Below are 22,591 nucleotides of genomic sequence, written 5' to 3' on the forward strand. Positions count from 1 at the left end.
CCCTCACATTAGATTAGCCAAAAGAAAAAAAAAAAATGTAAGAAATAGATATTTAATTGGATTTAAAAAAAAAAAAAAGTTACATGTAGCAGCACTTTTTATGAGAGCTATTTTGCTTTTTATTATTTCTCTTACTTGTTTTCTCTTTTTTCCAAAACTTTTCTTATTTTTCAAATGATCATTATGAGAATATTTTTTCACAATTTTTAATAAAAATATATTAAAAAGATATTTAAATGATATAAATAAAAATATAGCTGATCGGATGTAGAAGACCTTTAAAAATTCATTAACTAAACTTGATAAAGTGAGTTTTTTGGAGCTATTTTGCATAAAAGTTTGGCTTCTCTATCGAAAATGCTCTTAGCTAGTTTGCTAGATGGATGGAGAGTGATTTTAACACTTTGGTTCAACAAAATAGCCAAAAATGGTATTTGTTGAGTTGGATGTAAATACTCTTTTCAATACTCTTATCCTCACTTTTCAAACTCACCATTTTAACCAAAATAAAACGGTGAGTGAACAGTATTCATTAAAGAAATAATTACCTATTGATTAAACAAATAAGAGATAAATGGAAAATTGAACTCTGTGGTTGGCCTAATTTACAAATTACTCCTTGTGGTTTAAAAAATAATTTATAGGTCTCTAGGGTAGGCCAAAATAACATTTTACTTCTTGAACTCATTTTTTGTTAAATGACTCAATGGAAACCCTTACAGTGCCACATCACACCCAATAAAAATAAGACACGTGTTCTTTTTTATTTATGCTTTTAAAAAAATGACAAATAAGCTTTTTCACGTCATTTTGAGGCTCCAACACACTTCCCGTCAAATTAATAAACATAATTCCTCTATATCCTCTGTGCCACCGTTGTCTTCATCTTCCCCTTACGATTCTTGCCGTCGTATTCATCTTCCCCACCGATTCTTGCCGCCGTCGTCTTCGCCTTCCCGAAACAATTTTTGAGATGCTTCAATGCCCAAAAACAAATCCAAATTTTCATAGAAAGATTGCCCAAAGAAGCACTAATCCAAAAACGCAGATGCCTAAAAATTTCATAGTAACTGACAGATCTAAGATCACCCCATTAGAAGATGAAGACGACGACAAGAATCGTTGAGGAAGATGAAAACGACGGTGGCACAAGGGATATTGAGGGATTATGTTTATTTAATTTAATGTGGAGTGTGTGTTGGAGTCTCAAAATGATGTGGAAAAGCTTATTTGTCATTTTTTAAAAGCATAAATAAAAAAGAACACGTGCCTTATTTCTTATTTAGTGTGATGTGGCAATGTAACAGTTTCTGTTAAGTCATTTAATAGAAAATAAGTTCATGGAGGAAAATGCTCTTTTGGCCTACCCTAGGGACCTATAAATTATTTTTTAAACCACAGGGAGTAATTTGTAAATTAGGCCAACCACAGAGATCAATTTTGTATTTATCCCTTAATATTTTTCTTTCTCCCTTTTTACTTTTTTTTTTTTTTTTTTTTTTTGTCCGCAGGCCTCACTCCTTTCTCTTTTTATTTTCCGTCACCCATTCAGCATTTAGCACCATTTCTTTCCACAATTTCGCTCCACAAACCGACTTCCTCCTTCACAATTTGGGTGGTTTTTTCAGGAAGAAAATCAACCAAGAATATACCGTTCGAGAGAGAATATTACTAGAAAATTACAAATTTTTAAAAATATTAAATAAGAAAAATATTCTTAAAATAGACCATTAAAAAAATTCAAACATTTAAAAATATAAAAGTTAGAAAAAAATGGACAATTTTTTGAAAAATAATATTTAAATGGAATAATGAAAGTAAATTGTTAAAATAGTGAAACCGTTCTGAGTGCTCTAAAAAGGTAAGATGTTTAAATAGAGAAAAATATATTTTTGATTATTTTGATGAGTAATATTTGGTGAAGTGCTAGTAATGCTATAATAACTCGTTTCTAAAGTGTAACATTTATTCTTTAATTTATTTATTTTTAAAAAAATAGCATTCTCACAGAGTAATTCTAGAAGGTCTACTTGTGTCATACTAAAAATGATGTGGCTATTAAAATCACCATTTGATCAAAATTAAAAAATGATCAATCACAAGCTCAATAATAATTTTAATAGTCATATCATTTTTTAGTAAGACATAAGTAAGACACAAGTAGGCTTCCTAGAATTACTCATTCTCATATGCTTTTTTTAACGAGAAATGTCATATGCTTACAAAAAGGGTGAAATGTCTTTCTAGTACATGTGCTTTGAGTTAGAATTAAATAGTCACCTTGGTTTTCAAAAATATCATAAATGGTACCTATGGTAAACAAATAAACCTATTGATGTTGTTGTCATGATTCCGTTAGTTTTTTTAATGGAGCTCCACGTAACCCTTACACGTAGGATGGTACCTTAAGTTTCAAGGCAACACATGGCGTGGTACTTGTGTTTTTTGGTACCACGTCAAATTAAAAAAGTTATTAAAATAATATGTAACAAAAAAAAAAAAAAAAACCATGGAAAATCGAACACCCCCTTCAATTTTAGGAATCATTTCGAAAATCCTACCCATACCCATCTTCTTCCCCTATACCATTTGACTACCTGATTGATTTTCTTTTACAGTGGTATAAACAATTAGCACTAAATTGAAATCCTGTAACAATTAACTTGCAATGCTCACATACACACTACAAATCATCAAACACCCATCTGACCTGAACACCAAACCACCATACAAATTCAGCATACGGACTGACGAAGCAGCGGGGTTGCAAGTAGACAATAAAACCAGCAGAAGCAACCACACTCGAACATATACTCTTTAAATTGCCAGCTGAAACCCCCCATTGTTCAATTATATTCCTCCTAAAGTACCCTGAAAGGCCCCTTGTATAATTCTAATACTCACTGCCCCCATTAAATTGATGAAAATAATACCGGCTGATGTAATTTACAAGCTTGCTTTTAACATTTCTGGTCCTAATTATGTGTCATCAAAGTGAAAACAGTCAGCAACTTGATGGACGGCATTGAGGGCACTAAAAAACACAGGTACCACACCACGTATCGCCTTGAAATCACATGTATCAATCCACCAGTAAGGGTTACGTGGAGCTCCGTTAAAAAAGCTAACGGAATCATGACGAAAGTATTAAGTGAGTTTATTTGTTTACCATAGGTACTATTTATGATATTTTAAAAAACTAAGAAAACTTTTTTCAAAAAAAAAAACTAAGAAAACTATTTAATTATGGCGCAAAGCACAAATACCAGAAAGGCATTTAACCCTAAAAGAAAAAATAAGTGTTACTTTTTTAAAGCCAGAGCTATATAAGAACTCCAACCACCCAATTGGTAGGTAATTCTATCCTTTGAGAAATTGTTCCGTTTGATTTTTTTAAAAAAATTTTAATTTTTTGTCTGCCAATTAGAAAATTGAAAGCGAGCTATCGATGTAAGTGTGCCTAGAGAAAAGACAGATTAAGATGTTAGGCCCAAACGGATTAAGATTCCTTTCAATTATTCAAAATTGGAGATTCTCATGTTAATAAATCGTGGGCTTTCATTTTAAATCCAATAGTTTATAAAATGCTAACTGCTTTATATAACCGAAGCATTAAATTTTGATTTTAAGCTAGCTTTTGTTTTATTGAGGTTTAAATGATTTTATGGATCATTAGATTTAAAACGAAGGGCCAACGATTTCATAACATGAGAATCTCTAATTTTGAGTAATTGGTGAAGATCTCAATATGGCCTGGACATTGTCGACTCAATGATTTAACCAAAGCGATTTTTGGATATTGATGTTGCCAACAGATGACTACGAGCTTTAGAGCACTGGTATGTTCAGTAAAGGACTTGAAAAATAAAGTGGATTGATGTAGCGTCCCAAATTTTTAAAGTCTTATTTTAGAAATACTTATGTGATGATATATTATTCATATTAGGTAATGATATTTATTTTGAGGTGGAGATATTTATTGATGATATTATGTAATAATATTTATTCTTGAGAAATTTATTAGATCTTATGAATATTATTGGAATAAATATTGATTTGAAGTTATTATATCATGATGTTGATTATTTTATTGGGAGATTTAAAAAATATGATAATTGATGATTGATTGATTTAATTTGGAGTATGATTGTAATAATTGGTGGTTGATTTTATGAGTGGGGAATTTGTGGGATTCAAATTATTAAGGGAAATTAGGTGAAAATAATATGGGAAATTTTATTAGATTTATTTTTAATACATTGGAGTGAAATTCACGCCTACTTTCCCAATTTTCTCACATGCTCCCACTCTTTCTTTCTTATTCCTTTTTATTCTACTTTTCTATTATTTTCTTTCTTTTCTCCCTCTGCCGACAGCACTGCCCTTCCACTTTTCTTCTTTCTCTTTTAGCCCTTCTTTTTCCTTATTTAAATGCCTCATTCATACAAAAGAGAGGAGAGAAACCGAGGGTGAGATGGAAAATTTAAGAAAGAGAGCTGAAGAGGAGGAAAGAGAGTTTAGGCGGGGGAGAGAGAGAGAGAAAGTCAGTGAATGGATTGTTATGGGTAAGGACCAACTGCCGCAGAACGGTTTAAAGTAATTATCTTTGATGATCCATTCATATAATTCATTGTAAGTATTTTTACTTATTGAGTATGATATTGATATTCAATAATATAGATCTTTATAGTTTTATTAAATATCTGACCTTTTGATATAATTGCTTCAACAGTGATTTATATTATTGTGAATCAATTGACTCATTATTTTACAGTTTTTTGTAGTGCTTGCAGGAATGGAAAGTCAAGTTAATTATGCAGTTGTGATTAGAGATTCATATTGAGATGTACAGAGATTCCAAATTGGTTAAGTTTTGTCAAGAGTTTAGAATGTCAGATAGATTTGTATAAATGTCTTGTACGACATAGCTTTGAGTATTTTTATATAAATAAAAGTATTTTTAACAGTATTATTTTGTTTTGATAATTTTAGTTTTTCCGCTGTGTGAGATTATTTCAGTGTAACACTTGATTTTATTTACAAAGAAAAGAAGAGAAATATCGGAATGTTATAGCATATTTGATTGATGTGAAAAAAAAAATGTAATGATTTTCTTATATGAATAATAATAGAAAGTAATTGATGTGATGTAAAAAACAAAATATCGGAATTGATTTTAAGATGAATAGTTGGGTTTTTTTTGAGCCATTTGCAAGTGGTGTTGTGTTGCACTTTGCAAAAAGCCAAAAAGTTTTGGTGTCCTTTGGCAAACACACACCATTTGGGACTGTTGTGTTGCACTTTGCAGAAAGCCAAAAAGTATGGTCAACAATTTTTAATATAATCTGGGAATTCAATAAGATCAATATAAAATTGAATGTCTAAAACGAGTATAAACTATTTATCATAGCACTCTTAGTGAGTTCATCAAACAAAAGTTAAATTTGAGTAAAAACAACATATTTCTTTAAAAACCAAATATTTAATTATATTTTTTGCTTGACAATAATTAACTTTAAGCTAGAGTAGATAATTTGTTAAATGACATTTTTTTGTAAGTTTTTTTTAATAATAATAATAATAATAATAATAAACCAAATTTGAAGAGCTCAAAGCATTTACTTACAGTCTTATTGCCTTTCCGATCCTTCACCAAAACACCCAAAGTAAAATTTGTGATACAATAAACTTTCATATATTAAGATTTCAATTGAAGATGTCCAATTGTTTATCTCCTCTATCTTTGATTAGGAGTTTTTTTTTTTTGAACAAAAAAAAAAAAAAGAAAGAGAAAGAGAAAATCAATTATGATGGAATTGATAAACATTCGTTAATCTTTCTTGAATTTTTTATTTTTTTATTTTTTATTTTTGATATCTCCACATAAGAGGAAGTTGAGGATTTGAACTAATGATTTATGTTTCATGAAGCGTGTTTTCTATCCGATTGAGCTATTCATTGGAGACAACTTTACTGAATAGCTACGTATTGTTTTTTTTTTTTTTTTTTGACATGAGCTACGTATTGTTAAAGGGCTAATAAAATGAATAAATTTCTCAATTTTTATAGTTCAATTTTTTATGATAAATGATAATTTAATATGATATAAAAACAAAAGTATGAATTTAAACTCAAATTCTCACAATTTATTTCATTTTACTTAATATATTTCCTGTATTTGTATTTAACACATGCAAATGGAAATTAAGTGGCCTTTAATTTAACTTCAAATTTGTTCTTAAGGGGTAACTTAATCAATTAGGGACCACGTCTCATGAAAGCTCTATATATATATATATATATATATATATATATAAGTCATCCTTTTTCTAGAGTAAGCTTCTCATTTCTAAAGTAAGTCATCCTTTTTTTCTTTTTTATAGGTAAAGTAAGTCTTCTTTTTTTATATGGATAAGGTAAGTAATCCTTTTTTCGCTTTTTTTTTAAAAGATAAACGAAGTCATCCTTTTTCTTTTTCTTTTATAGATACACTAATTCTTTCTTTTTACATATATAATAGATAAAGTAAGTATTATTTTTGTGTGGATTAATAGATAAAATTGTCCCATCTCGTGGAATATTCCACAAAATCATATTGGATGCACAGATAGTCCACACATGTTCCAAAAATTTCTTTCCCAAAAGTCCCGTCAAGGACTGTCCTCTCAAAAAAAAAAAAATTAAAAAAGAAAAAGTAAAAGGATTTGTCCTCTCAAGTCCCATCTTTCTTTCACTCGGTTTTCTTTTCGGACAATGCTCCATTTTAGGATTCATAAAAGTAATTAAATTGATCATTCCAGTACATTTGAAAAGGAGAAAATTCTAAATCCTTTTCTTGGTGGGTGACATTGTGCTCACCTGCCCACCCGGGGCCCCCATTGAGAAACATTTTGGTAAAAAGTTTTTATTTTTTTGGTTTTTTGGTAATTGTCAAACTCATTTTTTCATGTTAATAAATAACTTTCGGTATTTGTTTTCTTGCGAAAAGTTGAAAAAAAATTTCACATTTGTATCCCATCAATCGTGTTAGAGTAATGCTATTTTTCATATTAGATTTTTATACCGATAGAATGCGACGTAGTTTAAGTAATTAACATGAAAAATTACTTAAAACTTGTAATATCATAACATTCTTAGCAATTTCACCAAATTTTACTTATCACTTTTGGTTATTTTAATAACTCACTTTTTTAGAGCACCATAACCATCTCACTATTTTAACAATTCACTTTCACTGTTCCATTTAAATATTCTTTTTTTCAAAGTTTTGTTTATGTTTATTAACTATTAAAGAAAGAGAAACGGAAAGCAAAAAAGAAGAGAGAGAAATAAGTTGTTTAATCAATATGAGAGTAAATAGTAAAATAACCAAAAAAATAATTTTAGTGATGCAGCAAGAAATGCTTTCAGCTAGTTTAAAGCTGATGTAAAAATCTAATGTGCAAAGTAGCGCAAGTAGCATTACTCTTCATTTTATCCCACATTGAAAAAGTTGAAAAAACTTTTATTGCTTCATAAGGAATTATCTTTCACTTAGTCTAAATTGGCTTTTGTAGGCGTGTCAATTCATAACCGCTATAACCGCTAACCGTCTAACCGCTTAACCGGTTAACAGTTAGAGGTTATTGGGTTTACTAACCGTAAATTTGATTATATAATAGCAAATTATACATATATAATATGACATAAGTCATAAGTATACAAATTCATACTAATATAACAATTAAGTATCTAGAGACTTAGTTCCAATGTATATTATAAACTTATAAGTCTATATATGTTATAAATTATAATTATACATATATGCATATGAATAATATAAATATATAATATCAATACTTAATCATATGATTCAATGACAATTCAAATACTTTATTCAAGTGAATCATATTATTAATGTACAATGATAATGTGATTTGTATAATATCAAATTAAGTAATTGACATTGGATTAAACAATGTGTTGCTTATAAACACAATTGAAGTATTAATGTATTATCATTCTAATTTTAGTAATATTATCACTATAATTGATATGATTATATCACATGATGAATTGATCATTAAATTATATGATTATATAATAACAAGTAATACATATAATCATATATATCATATGTTTTATTTGAACTTCTTTTATATGTTGTGTTGAACTTTATATATATATATATGTTGCGACAGTTGTGTTGAACTTTTTTTATATGTTGTGTTGATTTATTTATTTTATATTTTTTTAAGTTAACCGGTTGATTTAATATTTAAGAATTTTTTTTAAAAGTACAAGTAAATGTAAATTTGGGGTCAAATATTTTTAATTTTTCAATATGGACTCTTTTTATAGCAGTTGGGCCTAAGAAAACACTAAAAATACAAAAAATAAATGAGGGTAAGAAAATGCTGCAGTAATAAAAAAGCCTAAAAAAAGTCAAAAAAGCTCAATTTTGAAAAAGCAGTTAGCGGGCGGTTACCTATTTCACTAACTGCTAACCGGCAGTTAGTAGCAAACCGCTAGCAGCTACGTGGTTAGTGGTTAGCGGTTGCGGTTAGTAAAATTTACTAACCGCTAAGACGGTTACAATTAGCAATTATTGCTAATAACTGCTAATCATAATTGTATTAATACCGCTTTTGAATAAAAACTCTACTATTGTCACCGGTACAAAGCACCGACAGCATATTGCATAGTTGTATTGACCCGAGCCTATAATTTTTGTGTGAAATATAATGCATTTTTTAAACATGTATAGCTGATATTCCAACTAGGGCGGCTCTTTCATTAGGCCAATTAGGCATGAGAATTCCGTTATACTTATATAAGTTGTCAGAGGAAAAATTGCCTCCGGATCTTGGTGGCTAGCTAGGAGGGCAGATCTTGACGATTGTTTGGCCATCGGGTCCTTGGGTCACTGAGTTGAATGGCCGTCTAAAATCCATGGACCTTCGTGATACTTAAGGACTAGTTGGACTTTTCTGAAGAGTGAGCCCTTTTCAGGGTCCATTAATCTCTAGGGCCTCCACCAACAATTATAGCATTTTTCACCCATATATACGATCAAGTGAGGCAGTGCCAGAGTGGCAGCCATGTCACCATTAAATGAATAAGGGGCTACATGTTCCTTTGCAGAAAGCGCCAGCAAGTGGAAAATAGTAGCAAGTAGATGAGGTATAAATAGTGAAATGCTTCAATGCATTCTGTGGACCATCTCCCCACCATCTTCTCCCTATTTTTTCTTTTTTTCTTTTTAAATTTAATTAAAAAGAAGAAAAAAAAAAGAGAGAAGATGGTGGGGAGATGGTCCACAGAATGCATTGAAGCATCCCTTGGTATAAATACTAACGAAAAAAGAAAAAAGAAAAAAAAGGGAGAAGATGGTGGGGAGATGGTCCACATAATGCATTGAAGCATCCCTTGGTTTAAATACTAACGGATCAGGCTTTTATGCGGTAGTATGCTGTTGAGATTTTGGATGGCTCAAATTTAATCCATGCCTTTTTAACTCAAAAACTCATGCAATCTCTTTTCTTTCATCAAACAAAGAAACATTTATTTTAAATTAGAGTAAAAACAAGAGGAGTACACAAAATGAAACCTCTTATCCCAGTCTCGTCTCAAGATAATGGAGAAAGATGTCGAGAGGAAGATGCATGCCCATGAGAGCTTTCACATTTAGTAATCAGACTAGTGAGAGAAAAAATTTATCTAACAACACATTTGGCATGAATCGTGCTCTAAGTGCTAAAAGGCAGTAAATAACAATCTTCATATATAGATCCTTACATAATAAAAATCTCACAAATATAAGGGAGGGCGAGACTAGAAGAACAAGACATGCAAGCAATTTTTACTCTAGCTTTGATTGAAAACCACAGTTCATATTCTACCCATTACATACAAAACTACATTAGACATAGCCCACATTTTCAAACGTGGGCAACCCACTCTGTTATGCTCTGTTCTATGAAGCTAGAACAAAGGAAATTGTCAAATAGTTTATTGTTGTCAATAATTGATAATTTAGATTGTTCATTGTTTTTACATGAGATTTCCTCCTTTTTTTTTTTTCCTTTTTTTTTTTCACATCCGAAAAAAATAGGTAAGTACAAAGCTTTTAAAGTTGAGCTCATGAGGAGCATCATTAATTTGAAATCTACTCTTTTTGAAACTTTTGCTAGTTTATTTGCATGGACTTTGAAAGTTAAGAGTACACATATAATTGTCTGCGCAAGCGCCTCAAATCACTTATGGCAATCATGGTTGTTAGTATTTCAAAATGTTTTTATAGAAGGCAAATCAATTCTTTTGTACTAACCATACATCTTTAAAAGAGGGAGAAGAGAGTGCTGTAGGCATCTAGACTAAGTAGGATTTTCATTATGACAAATCTCATTTCCCAGTAGCAAATAGAAGTTCATTTTGTTTGAAGGAAGAAAATATCACAGAAGAAAAGAGATGTTTGTTGTTTGGTCAAATGGCGTGAGTTTTGAGTTAAAAAGGCATGGATTAAATCTGAGGTTGTGTCTGAATCTAAATTTAAACATATTTTGTTTTGCGTACTCCTCTTGTTTTTACTCTGATTGGAAATAGATGTTTTATTTTGTTTCACGGAAAAAAAGAGACGGTGTGAGTTTTTGAGTTAAAAAGGCATGGATTAAATCTGAGCCGCCCAAAATCTTAACAGCATATATGCGGTAGTTTTCACTGCCGCATAGAAGCCAGATCCAATACTAACGCAACAGCCTACCAGGCTACCAGGGGAGTGGCATGGCCTTTAGCCGACTACTTGACCCATTTGAAATGGCCCAGGCCCATCATCAAAAAATAGGTCAAGCAATTTCAACCCGTCTTATATAGATTAATTACATTGTCGCACTCACACCCTTTGGTACTAATTAAAGCCCACTTTCAAGAGTGAAATTCAAAGGTTTATGCCAAACAAGCAGAAGAGTGTATTGTCTTTTATAGTCATGCTAATACTACAAGATTGCTATATTAAATGCCAAAATGCATGCTAATAATATTATAAGACTATCTATGACACACACAATAGCCCCTCGTGCTATTATAAGACAATATCTTTGAATATCACCGTCCCATCAGTTTCAGCCATGCAGCAAATTCGCGCGAATCATGTATTTAGCCGCTGCCCAATCATTGATTTTCGGGCTTTTCTATCTTCACTATAAGTTCATTTCCAATCGCAATTTCCTTTACTACTTCTACCATAGTGACGATTCTTCTATATGCCTGAAAAATCCTCCACATCAATCAATGATTTACTCTCATAAAAAAACATAAGAAAACAAAAGATAGATCGGAAACCCAATGTCGTTACTCTTAACGATTCATATAAACAAAACCTCAGAAAAAGGCTAAATCGTCACCCCATAGAATGCTATAGAAATCAAATTTAGAGAGAAGACAAACAAACTCAAAAACAAAACACCAAAAAAACAGAGAGAGAGAGAGAGAGAGAGAGAGAGAAAAAAGAGAAAAATATATGAGAAAAAAAAATCATAAACAAAACCCACAAAACATAAAACTTCGGCGGACGACAAGGATGGAGGTGGCCGGTGGAGAGGCGCGTGTCATGCTGGATCTAGCGTAGGAAAGCATATCTACTTTTGAAATATTTCAAGTTGAGAACATTGACAATAGAGATGTTGGAAAATTGGTGTTGATTATGGTGGGGGTTTGATCTGTGGAATAAGGCTTCAAAATAGGCAGATTGAAAGACCTCCAAAAAGACGAGAATGGGAGGGAGGGGAAGGAAGAGGAAGCTTTTTATGGCGTCTCATATCTCACTTTTCTCTTTTCCTCTAGTAATTTTTTCACTTGGGAACTTCAATCATGCATGTACTAGTGTTGTGAGTGTTAAGTCATATATTGAGAAAGTATAAAGAAAAATAGTAGTTAATATACTTAAGTGGACCATAGCCTATTAGCTTAGGCTTTTGAGTTAAAGTGGTGTTTAACTATGTATATTATGCTATTGGTAAAAACTCTATAACGACTTTATCTCCCAACAACTAGGTTTATTTGGATTATATAAATGACTATAAAGAACTTTAATTATGACTAATTTTTTTGTAAATATCGTATAAATTTGATTAAACATGTGCTTAAAGAATAATATTATTCTTTACACCCCTTTCAAACAGACTAATATTTAGTAAAGTATATCCACCAACTATATGGTCTTTCCATCTATTGAAAGTTATGGGAGGTTGGTGGGTGGGTGGGTTGCAAGGATATATAATAAAGTATATCCACCAACTATAGGGTCTTTCCATCTATTGAAAGTCATGGGAGGTTGGTCGGTGGGTGGGTTGCAAGGATATATTTGAAATTTTTATCAATCTACTTAAAGTTGTGACAATATATATAAAATTTTTTTCCTACCTACTTTGTTTTGATAATATAATGAAAAACTGCTCACTCCTTCACCCTAAGGAGTTAGCTCAAGTGATAATTAAGGGATTTGATCTTGATGGCAATCCGGTCTAAGGTAGAATTCCCTTAAATGCAAATATGGAAATACCTTATCATAATGGTTAAAAGTTTTGTAAGAGACATAACTTGTAACAATCATAGACAAGCAGAATGCTTTGCCATTGGTTGAGTTCGTGTGGCCTTCCAAAACCCCTGCATTTGATTTAAAGTGGGAATTTGGATTCCAATTGAAGTCAATCTACCACTACAATCCTTTCGAGCCTCACTTACAAGATTTGAAAGCTTGATGATTTGTACTGACAACCATTAAACTAACTCCTACTATTGATTCCTTTAACTTACTGTCATTTTTTTCCGGATTTATTTTTTTAATAAATGGCTTGTTTGTGGATAATGAGACACGGGGAGAAATGGGGACTTGGAAATTGGAATGAACTTCCCTCCTGAGCTCAGGTTGAAATCACAACAGTGCTACGACCACCACCACCACCGCCGCCCCCACGATCTTTTTTCTTATATGGCATCACCACCTACTCCCGCAGCTCCAGCTTGCCCTCCAAGTACCTGACCACCATCCTCATCGTAGGGCTTACGTCGGCGTATATATATATACGCGCCAAACACCGTTTTAGAAAATATTTTTCGACTGAAAGTATTTACGTCGAAACAAACGGAGCCTAAGAGTAAACTGTTAATCCGGGCACTCTTATTGAACTCTTTAAACAAAAGTTAAATTTAAGAAGAAAAACCTATTTTAAAAAAAAACCACATTTTAATTATATTTTTTACCTGACAATAGTTAAATTTGAAATAGCTTGTTAAATGGGTTTTTCTTAAAAATAAAAAATAATAATAATGAAAAACTAAATTTGAAGAGCTCAGAGCATTTACTTTCCTTTTTGATCCTCTAACAAAATAGCCAAAGTAGAATTTGTGATACAATAATTTTTCAAATATTAAGATTTCAATTGAAGATGTAAGAAAGAGAGAAAAATAAATCACTCAATTATGATGGAATGGATAACCTTCGATAACCTTTCTTGACTAGCTGCATATTGTTAAAAGTGCTAATAAAATGAATAAATTCCTCATTCTTTATCGTTTAAATTTTCATGATAAATAATAATTTAATATAGTATAAAAATAAAAATTATAAATTTAAAACTCAAATTCTCACAATTTATTTCATTTTACAAAAAATATTTCACGTATTTGTATATCACACCCACAAACGGAAAGTGGCCTTTAATTTAGCTTCTCATTTCTAAGTAACTCATCGTTTTTTTTATTTTTTATAGATAATGTAAGTAATCCGGTCCACCCAGCGCCGCCGTTTGCGAAACATGGGCGCAGAGCGCTGATTTGGGAACAAGTTTTTTTTTTAATTGTCAAATTCATTTTTCATGTTAATAAATAACTCAATATTTTTGTTCTCGCAAAACGTTTTAAAAAATATATGAAAAATTAGTTAAAACACATCATATTAATCAGTTTGAAGCTGATGTAAAAATCTAATGTGCAGCGTTGCACGAGTAGAATTAGTCTTCATTTTATCCCACACTGAAAAAGTTGAAAGAACTTTAATTACTTTATAACTTATAAGGAATTATCTTTTCCTTAGTCTAAATTGGTTTCTGAATAGAAACTCTACTATTGTCACCGACTCACCAGTACAAAGCACTGACCGCATACCGCATATTGCATAGTTGTATTGACCTTTTAGGCACACTTGCCACGGGCCTATATTGTTTGTGTGAAATATAATGCATTTTCCAAGTACATGTATAGCCTGATATTCCAACTAGGGGCAGCTCTTTCCTACGGACAATTAGGCACGAGAATTTGGGCTCTTTCCTAAGGCCAATTAGGCACGAGAATTTGATTATATAAGTTGTCAAAGGGAAAATTGCCTGTTTAATGACATTCCTTTGGCAAAGGTGCGTCGAAATCTTGGTGGCTAGCTAGGAATTGAAAACATATTCCTGTGATGGTGAAAATTTAGGAGGACTTTTAAACCACTACAAGTACATTTAGGAATTGGGCGAAAACTGGAAAGTTCATCCCAAAGACTCTTAAGCTGTGTATAATAGGCACTTACAGAGTTTGCTCCTTGTGTAAGAGTTGAAATGGCTTTCTGGAGTTGAAAAATCCTTGGGCCATTGCTCTGAGAAAACCTTTCATGGAGATCCTTCCACATATTAGCTGCATTGTCAATGAAGATGATGTTGTTGGCAATATCTTTTGACACAGAATTGAGCAACCAAGAAGGTAGCATGTTGTTGCATCGCACCCAACCATGCAGTGAAGGTTTCACAATACTTCCATCAACAAATCCGAATTTTTTCTTGGCAACCAGTGCCATCATCATGGATCTCCTCCAAGTGATAAAATTATCACCATGAAGAGGATGAGAAACAATCACAGATCCTGGATTGTCAGCATGATGAAGAAAGAAAGGATTAGATGGAAGTGGATTATTGTTGTTCATCGATGCGTCAGAAGATTCAGGTGTGATTGTCACCACTGAATCAAACAGAAAATTGAGAGACAACTTTGAAGAAAGAACAGAAAGAAGAAGAAAGCTTAAGCTTTGAAGGAAAAGCTTAAGGAATGTTAATGGCGGAAACTTGAAGAGAGCTCGATGGCTCTGATACCATAACAGAGAAGAAGGAATTCGATGAACTGTTTGAATGTAGAAATGATCTGTTATTGATAAAGTGAATACAATCAAGTATTTTTACTGTGAATTACAAAGCTAAGAATTATTACACGTGAGAAAATATCTTCTAACTATCTCAACCAACTAACTAATTACTAACTATCTCAACCAAGTAACTGATTAACTAATAACATTAACGGCATAATACGGATAAAATACATACACTTGGAGTAGAGATTTTCGACTGCCGAAGTCAGCCAAGCGTTTGCCAAGTGAGATTTTTTTTATTTATTTTTTTTATTTTTAATTGAAGAGGAAAGATGTTACAAGGAAGATTATGGATGATCAAATTTAAGGCATTAGCACCGAATTTAGGATGACCTACCATTTTAGGGTGATACCATCCTTAAAAGGTTAACCTTCCACTCTTAAATTTTAATTTTGAGTAAAAACCAAATTTTGAAGTATTAAAACCTAAATACTAGCTCATGAAAATTTAGCTAATAAAAAATAACAAGAGAATCTCACTTCCTTTTTTTATTATTATTTTTTTTATTTTTTAGAGACAACCATGCGTTCAATTCGGCAGCTGTATAAAGGAACTCATATACTTTTTTTTTTTGACATGTCCACACAAGAGAAAGGGAAGGAAAAATTTGAACTAATGACTTCCACTTTATAAAAGGTGGTTCATAGCGGATTGAGCTACCATGAGGAACCGGACTCATACACTTGATATAACGTCATAAACCGAGGACTTAATACTGGATCTTTGAACTGTCGACCCACCTACCTTAAACGTTACACTCCGACGACATAGTCACAAAGGATTGCGCATAATCCTCAAACTCAACACCACGACCAGCAGCATCACTTGTTTTCCTGTATGGCATCGCCACCTCCTCCTGCAGTTCCAACTGACGTTCCAGGTACCTCACCACCTGTCTCATCGTGGGGCGTGCCTCAGGTGAATCGTTGGAACAAATTAAGCCCAGTTTGAGCACCAAAGCAGCCTCAACCTCGTCAAATTCCCCTCCATCCTGCGATCTACAACATCAAGCACTGCACCTACCACCCACTTCTCCCAAACCCAGCTCACCAGCATCAGCTCCTCCGACGATGCGTTACGATTAATGGGTCTTCTACCACAAACCACTTCCAGCAACAAAGCGCCAAAGGCATACACATCCGAGCTGGTTGTAGGCTTGCCTGTGCGCGTGAGTTCGGGTGCCAAATAACCCAGCGTGCCCACCACCCTGGTGGTGCTTGCGTTGGAGCCGTGGTCGTATAGCTTAGCAAGACCAAAATCACTCAGCCTTCCATTAAACTCCGAATCTAATAACACATTTCCTGCCTTGATGTCTCTGTGAACTACAGTTTGTTCCCACTCCTCATGTAAATATAAAAGCCCCGAGGCCACACCTTTGATGATCCTGAACCTTTGCTCCCAGCTCAGGATTGTTTTAGGCTCATCAAACAGGCACTTGTCCAAGCTTCCATTCGGCATGAAATCATACGCAAGTAGTAGATCACCTTTTCGACGACACCAACCCAACAATTGAATCAAATTTCTGTGACGAAGACGGCCAATACTAACAACCTCCGACACGAATTCTCGCAAACCTTGTTTCGAATTATGGGAAATACGTTTGACAGCAACTTGGGTGTCCGAGTTTGGCAGAGTTCCTTTGTAAACTCGACCAAACCCACCAGATCCAAGTAGCTCTTTCTCTTTGAAACCCCTAGTTGCTTTCTTCAGCTCGTCGTAAGAAAATCTTTGCGGACCAATATCATGCTCCCAGGCCTCAACCACATCAGCCCTCTTCATCTTCCTGACGATGTAAAACGTCAAAGCAGCAAGCAAAATCACAGCCAAAGCACATGAAACAGAGGCGCCAACAATTAGGCCTCCACGATTCTTTTTGGTCCCAGTGGCAGTAGTGGGGAGCTGGAGCTTAGGAAGTTGAGATAAATTGAGAGATTTAGCGTCTCCATTCACGTTGAAGCTCCAACCCATGATATAATGCGAGCTCGTCAATAAACCAGTACCAGCAGAAAACCCGATGTACATGTATTCATTAAGAATTTGTGAGAGGTCCACTTTAGAGGACAAAAGTATAGAACTGGGTTTGGCAGAGTCCATCACAATCCTGACATTTAATTGATTTGTAGGCGAATTATAATCGATCCATGCCTGAATTACCTGACCACTAGTCAAATTAAAGGGGACCGGAACAGATTTGTTGGATATTATGCTATTGATGTCGACGGCAACATGGTTGTTATTGGTTTCACCGAGCTCCTCATTCATGTAAGTGTCGAATTCGACCGCTAATATGCGGTTCGAGAAGTTCCCATTGTTGCTGCTGTTGAAGAGGCCAATATAAGAGCCCGCATTAGCCCCAGGAATCCCTTTTGTGGGGGAGATTGCGAAAGCGAGGCCATCGCCGCCTTGCTTCCCAGGCTGGGGGATTATAGCGAAAGCGAAGGAGGTGGAGAATGACATGACTTCACCGCTGGAGTTCTTGAATTGGATTGGGTTTGAATAAAACGCGTGGCCGGGTGCCATGGTCGTGTCGTAGTCTGTTAGCCGAAGTACGTCATTGATCTCAACCTCTTCAACTCTGGTTGCAACGCCGTCTAAGATCATGCTGTTGCCAGCAGCATTGAACTCGCTGGTTGATGCAACGCCTGCTGCACCGTCCAAGACCAAGTTGTTGCCAGCAGCATTGAACCCGCTGCTGTGTTCGTCCAACAAGAGTCTAGTATGGTCCAAATTAGGCTTTACTGGACATAGGAGTAGAAGGAAAATCCAAAGAGAGATGAGTTTTTCTGCCATGAAAGCGAAAAAAGAATTCAACTTTGTGACTAGAGAAAATTCAGGGTGTTAAATGATTTTGATATGGGGCTGAGTCCCAGCGCGCAGCTTCTTCCCTTCCCTACATATAAGCAAAATCTCAATCGTAAAAATTCAGCTGCAGCTTTTTATATTTTCTTTATACATTAAGATTATTACCACATCATTTATTATAATCATATGACATTCTTTCTTGTCTTACACCTCCTTATACAAAATAAATAAATATAAAAATAAATTTTTTTAAAAATAAAAAATATATACATATTTTAATGTCATAAAAAAATATAGAGAAAAGTCATTGTAAAGTCTATTTAAGTAGAAAAACAAAAAGTAATTTCATTCTTTACATATATATATATATATATATATATATATAGAAAGAAATTACTGTGAATGTTGTAAGTACAAGTATTAATGAGAAATTACTTGAGTGGCTGGACGGAGTAATGATTCACATAACGCAGACGTGTATGAACAGTCATGCATGCTCAGCAATTTTTTTTTTAATATTTTAATTAAAAATAAATAAAAATTACTGAGCATTTCATGCACACAACGTTGTGTTTATCATTAGTCGGCTTGACGATGTGGATTTGAATACATGTGTCTAATGTTCATTGGTTTGGCATGAATAAGATGACAGTTATGGGACCCAACTGCTTTGCTTTCTTTTTTTTGTAGGCCGCACTACTCATTACGAAGTTGCATGTTAAATTTCGTGGACGGTGTCCAACTAAAGCTGGTCAAAGAGCATCCATTACGGCTCAATTGAAAACAAAAAAAAAAAAGGTTGAGCAAAGTCTCAAGTTTGATTGATTTCAAAAATATCATTGATTGGTTATTATGAACGTTTACAAGCTTCCTATTATAGGAAAAGCAAAGCAATAAAGTAATCTAAAAGCATTAAAAGAAGGAAAATGTGTTTTTTATTTTTATTTTATTTAACTAGCTACTTTTTAAAATTATAAATTCTCTAAATATTTTTTTATTTTAACTAAATATTATTTTTTATTAATAAATATAATTGTCACGAAACTCATTCACTTTGATTCAATGTAAGATTTATCAAAATGCCACTCCAATAAAAAATAAATAACTTTTGCTCTTGGTGTATTTATATTTGGAGAATAATTAAAGCAAATGTTAAATTTAACTTTGAATAAAGAGTTTGATAAATAATATCTTTTGTGAATTTTGTTAAAATTTTAGATAAATGTTAAATATGAAGAGTTTGATGGAGATGCTCTAAATTTTTTTTAACTTATCTCGTTAGGAAAAAAGTGATATGTACATTTTGTTATACTACGTACAAAAAAAAAAAAAAAAAAAACTCATTTTTTAATAAAATGTGGTCTTTTAAGTAATTTGCAATAATATGACACACGTCACTTTTTAAAGCTCGTGATTTAACCAAACCAAAAACCAGATGTAAACGGTGAACGGAGGATTGCCATTCCTATTCGAAGCAAAAAAGCAAAACGTCGAGTGACAGTTCCCGTCGCAACCCAATCATTGTTTGCTGGTGGCCGGTACCAACAGACGACTACGAGCTTCAGAGCCATGTTGCCGTGGGAGTGATATACGTTGTGTTGCACTTCGCAAAAAGCCAAAACGTACTGTCAACAATTTTTAATATAATTTGAGAACTTATAAAATTAATATAAAATTAAGGAATTAAAGTTGACCAAAACTGAACTATTTATCATAGTACTCCTAATAAGTTCTTCAATCAATACTTAAATTTGAGTAAAAAAACCTATTTTTTTAAAAACCAAATATTTAATTATATTTTTTGAAAAAAATAATTAAATTTGAATAGCTCAAAGCATTTACTTATAGGCTTATTATGAATGTTTTTTTTAAAAAAAAAAAGAAAAAAAGAAAAAAAGAAAGAAAGATAAAATCAGGGGTAAAGTAAACTTATTGTTGAAAAATGGAGCCAAATGAGTAAATTAAACAAAAGTAGTATCTTTTAGAAGACGTCAAAGGAATAGTATATAGTTGTTGCACCAACTAAGCCGTCAAAGAAATAGCGTATGGTTGTTACACCAACCATGAACTTTCATATTTCTCACAAACCCTTCTACACCTATATAAGGAGCATCAAGCTTTAATGTTTCAAAAAGTTAAGACAAGAAAAGATAGAGAGAGAAAAAGAAGGAAAGGTTGAGAGAAAAGAGTATAGAGAAATAAGTCTAGTGTTAGGCATATAAGAATTGCAGATCACAACATAGAAGAGTTGTGTGCAATCTCTCTCAGAAATATCTCTTGTAAAGTCTCCTTGTTATTTTCTTCCAAAGTAGTGAAATCTCTGCAACTCGGTGTATGTAGGCAGTATTGGTGGTACCACGTATAAATTTCTTGTATTGTGTGTGATTGTGCGTGTTCATAGTATTAATCAAAATACACGTGTATGTTCTGTCTAGGAAAGATTGAATTTTAAGTGAGACCGGTGTGACTCCTCCAATCTTACCTAGGAACATACCGAGTTGTATCTTTGGTAAAATACTATTTACCATACTTGTGTGTTGTTGTTTTCTTGACAGATTGGATCCCAAAATCCTGGAGAGGAATTAGCAACGCCTAATTACCTAACACCTATCCCCCTCAAGCTATCACCCCAATGACAATCTATCCTCAAACTATCAATTGCGATAATTTACCTCCAAACTACCAAAACAATGACAATGTACCCTCAATACTAGCAAAGTGACAAAATTACCGAAAATTGAACCAAATTCAAGCCAATCATACACAAGTAGTAGATCAGCTTCCCGACGGCACCAACCCAATAATTGAACCAAATTTCTATGACGAAGACGCCCAATAGTAGAAACCTCCAATATGAACGATTGCAAACCTTGTTTTGAATGTTGGGAAATACGCTTGACAGCAACTTAATTGGGTGTCTGAGTTTGGGAGAATTCCTTTGTAAACTCGACCGAATCCACCAGATCCAATTAGCTCTATCTCTTTGAAACCTTTTGTTGCTTTCTTCAGCTCCTCGTAAGGAAATCTATGCGGACCAATATCATGCTCCCACTCCTCAACCACATCAGCCATCTTTTTCCTCCTGACAATGTAAAACGACAAAGCAGTAAGCAAAATCACAGCCAGAGCACATGAAACAGAGACGCCAACAATTAGGCCTCCACGATTCTTTTTGGTCCCAGTGGCAGTAGTGGGGAGCGAGCCTAGGAAGTTGAGATAAATCGAGAGATTTAGCGTCTCCATTCACGTTGAAGCTCCAACCCAGGATACAATGCGAGCTCGCTGCTAAACCCGTAGTAGCAGAAAACCCGATGTACATGGATTCGTTAAGAATTTCTTGAATTGGATTGGGTGTGAATAAAACCCGTGGCCGAGTGCCATGGCCGAGAAGTCTGTTACCCGAAGTACGCCATTGTTGTCAACCCTTGCAACGTCGTCTAAGCTCATGTTGTTGCCTGCCGCTGAACTCGTCCAACAAGGGTCTAGCAATATCATCTTGAGGCTTTACAGGATATAGGAGTAGATGGAAAAACCAGAGAGAGGTGAGTTTTTCTGCCATGAGAGCGAAAAAGGAGTACGGCTCTGTAAGGTTACGAAAAGTCGGGATTCAATCATTATAATATGGCGGGTAAGCGGACATGGATCGTGATCCACAGCAAGCTGGGGCATTGCCCTTCAATATATATATATATATATATATATATATATATATATTAATTTTGACCATTGATTCTCATGGAATTTGCCATGTGTTAACTAATTAAAAAAATAATATTTTATTATTTAAATTTTTTTTTAAAAAATATAAAACAAAATGATATATATATATATATATATGAGGGTGGCCAGCCACCCCACCTAGTTGAGAGATCGGGTGGCCGAACCACCCCTTAGGGCCATGGGGGTGTCCGAAATCCACCCCCAATAGCCGGCTGGGGGTGGCTTCGAGGGGGTCGTTTGGCTACCCTCTAAGGCCAAACCCAAAAGTGGGTTTGACCCTGGGGGGAAGCCGAACCACCCTCTAGGGCCACGTGAGTGGTTTCGGCCACCTCCAGTCGGCCCTTGGGGGTGGCTTTTGGCCACACCCATGTCTCAGGTGGGGGTGGCCGGCCGCCTCATATATTTTTATTTATTTTGTATTTTGTTTTATCATTTTGTTATATATATATATATATATATAATTTAAATAATAAAATATTATTTTTTAATTAGTGAACACGTGGTAGATTCTAAACTATTGGATGAGAATTAATGATCAAGATTTAAACAAAAAATTAAAGGGCAATTCCCCAGTTATTGTTGGAAATCCCGATTCAAACGGACATATTTGAGAAATGACATCAATTTCCTACAACTTATCTCGTAGAAAAAAAGTGATATGTGCATTTTGTTACCATGTAAAAAAAACTTGTATGTCCCCAAGAGGTAGATCAATCGGGTAGGACTACGCCTAATGAAGCGAAGATCACTAGTTCGAATCCCCATCCCTCGTCTTGTGCGGACATCTTAAAAAAAAAAAAAAAAACTCGTATTTTTTAATAAAATGTTTTTTTTTTAAAACAATTTTTAATATAATTTGAAAATTCAATAAAATTAATATAAAATAAACAAATTAAAGTTCAACGAACTAA

At 33.6% G+C, this 22,591-nt stretch overlaps 1 pseudogene; it reads right to left on the bottom strand.

Moving 5' to 3' along the window:
- Positions 1-856: 856 nt before the first annotated feature.
- Positions 857-17,948, bottom strand: LOC132188102 (L-type lectin-domain containing receptor kinase S.4-like; annotated as a pseudogene).
- Positions 17,949-22,591: the final 4,643 nt, after the last annotated feature.

The sequence above is a fragment of the Corylus avellana genome, chromosome ca7, assembly GCF_901000735.1.
Source record: "Corylus avellana chromosome ca7, CavTom2PMs-1.0".
NCBI classification, from domain to species: domain Eukaryota; kingdom Viridiplantae; phylum Streptophyta; class Magnoliopsida; order Fagales; family Betulaceae; genus Corylus; species Corylus avellana.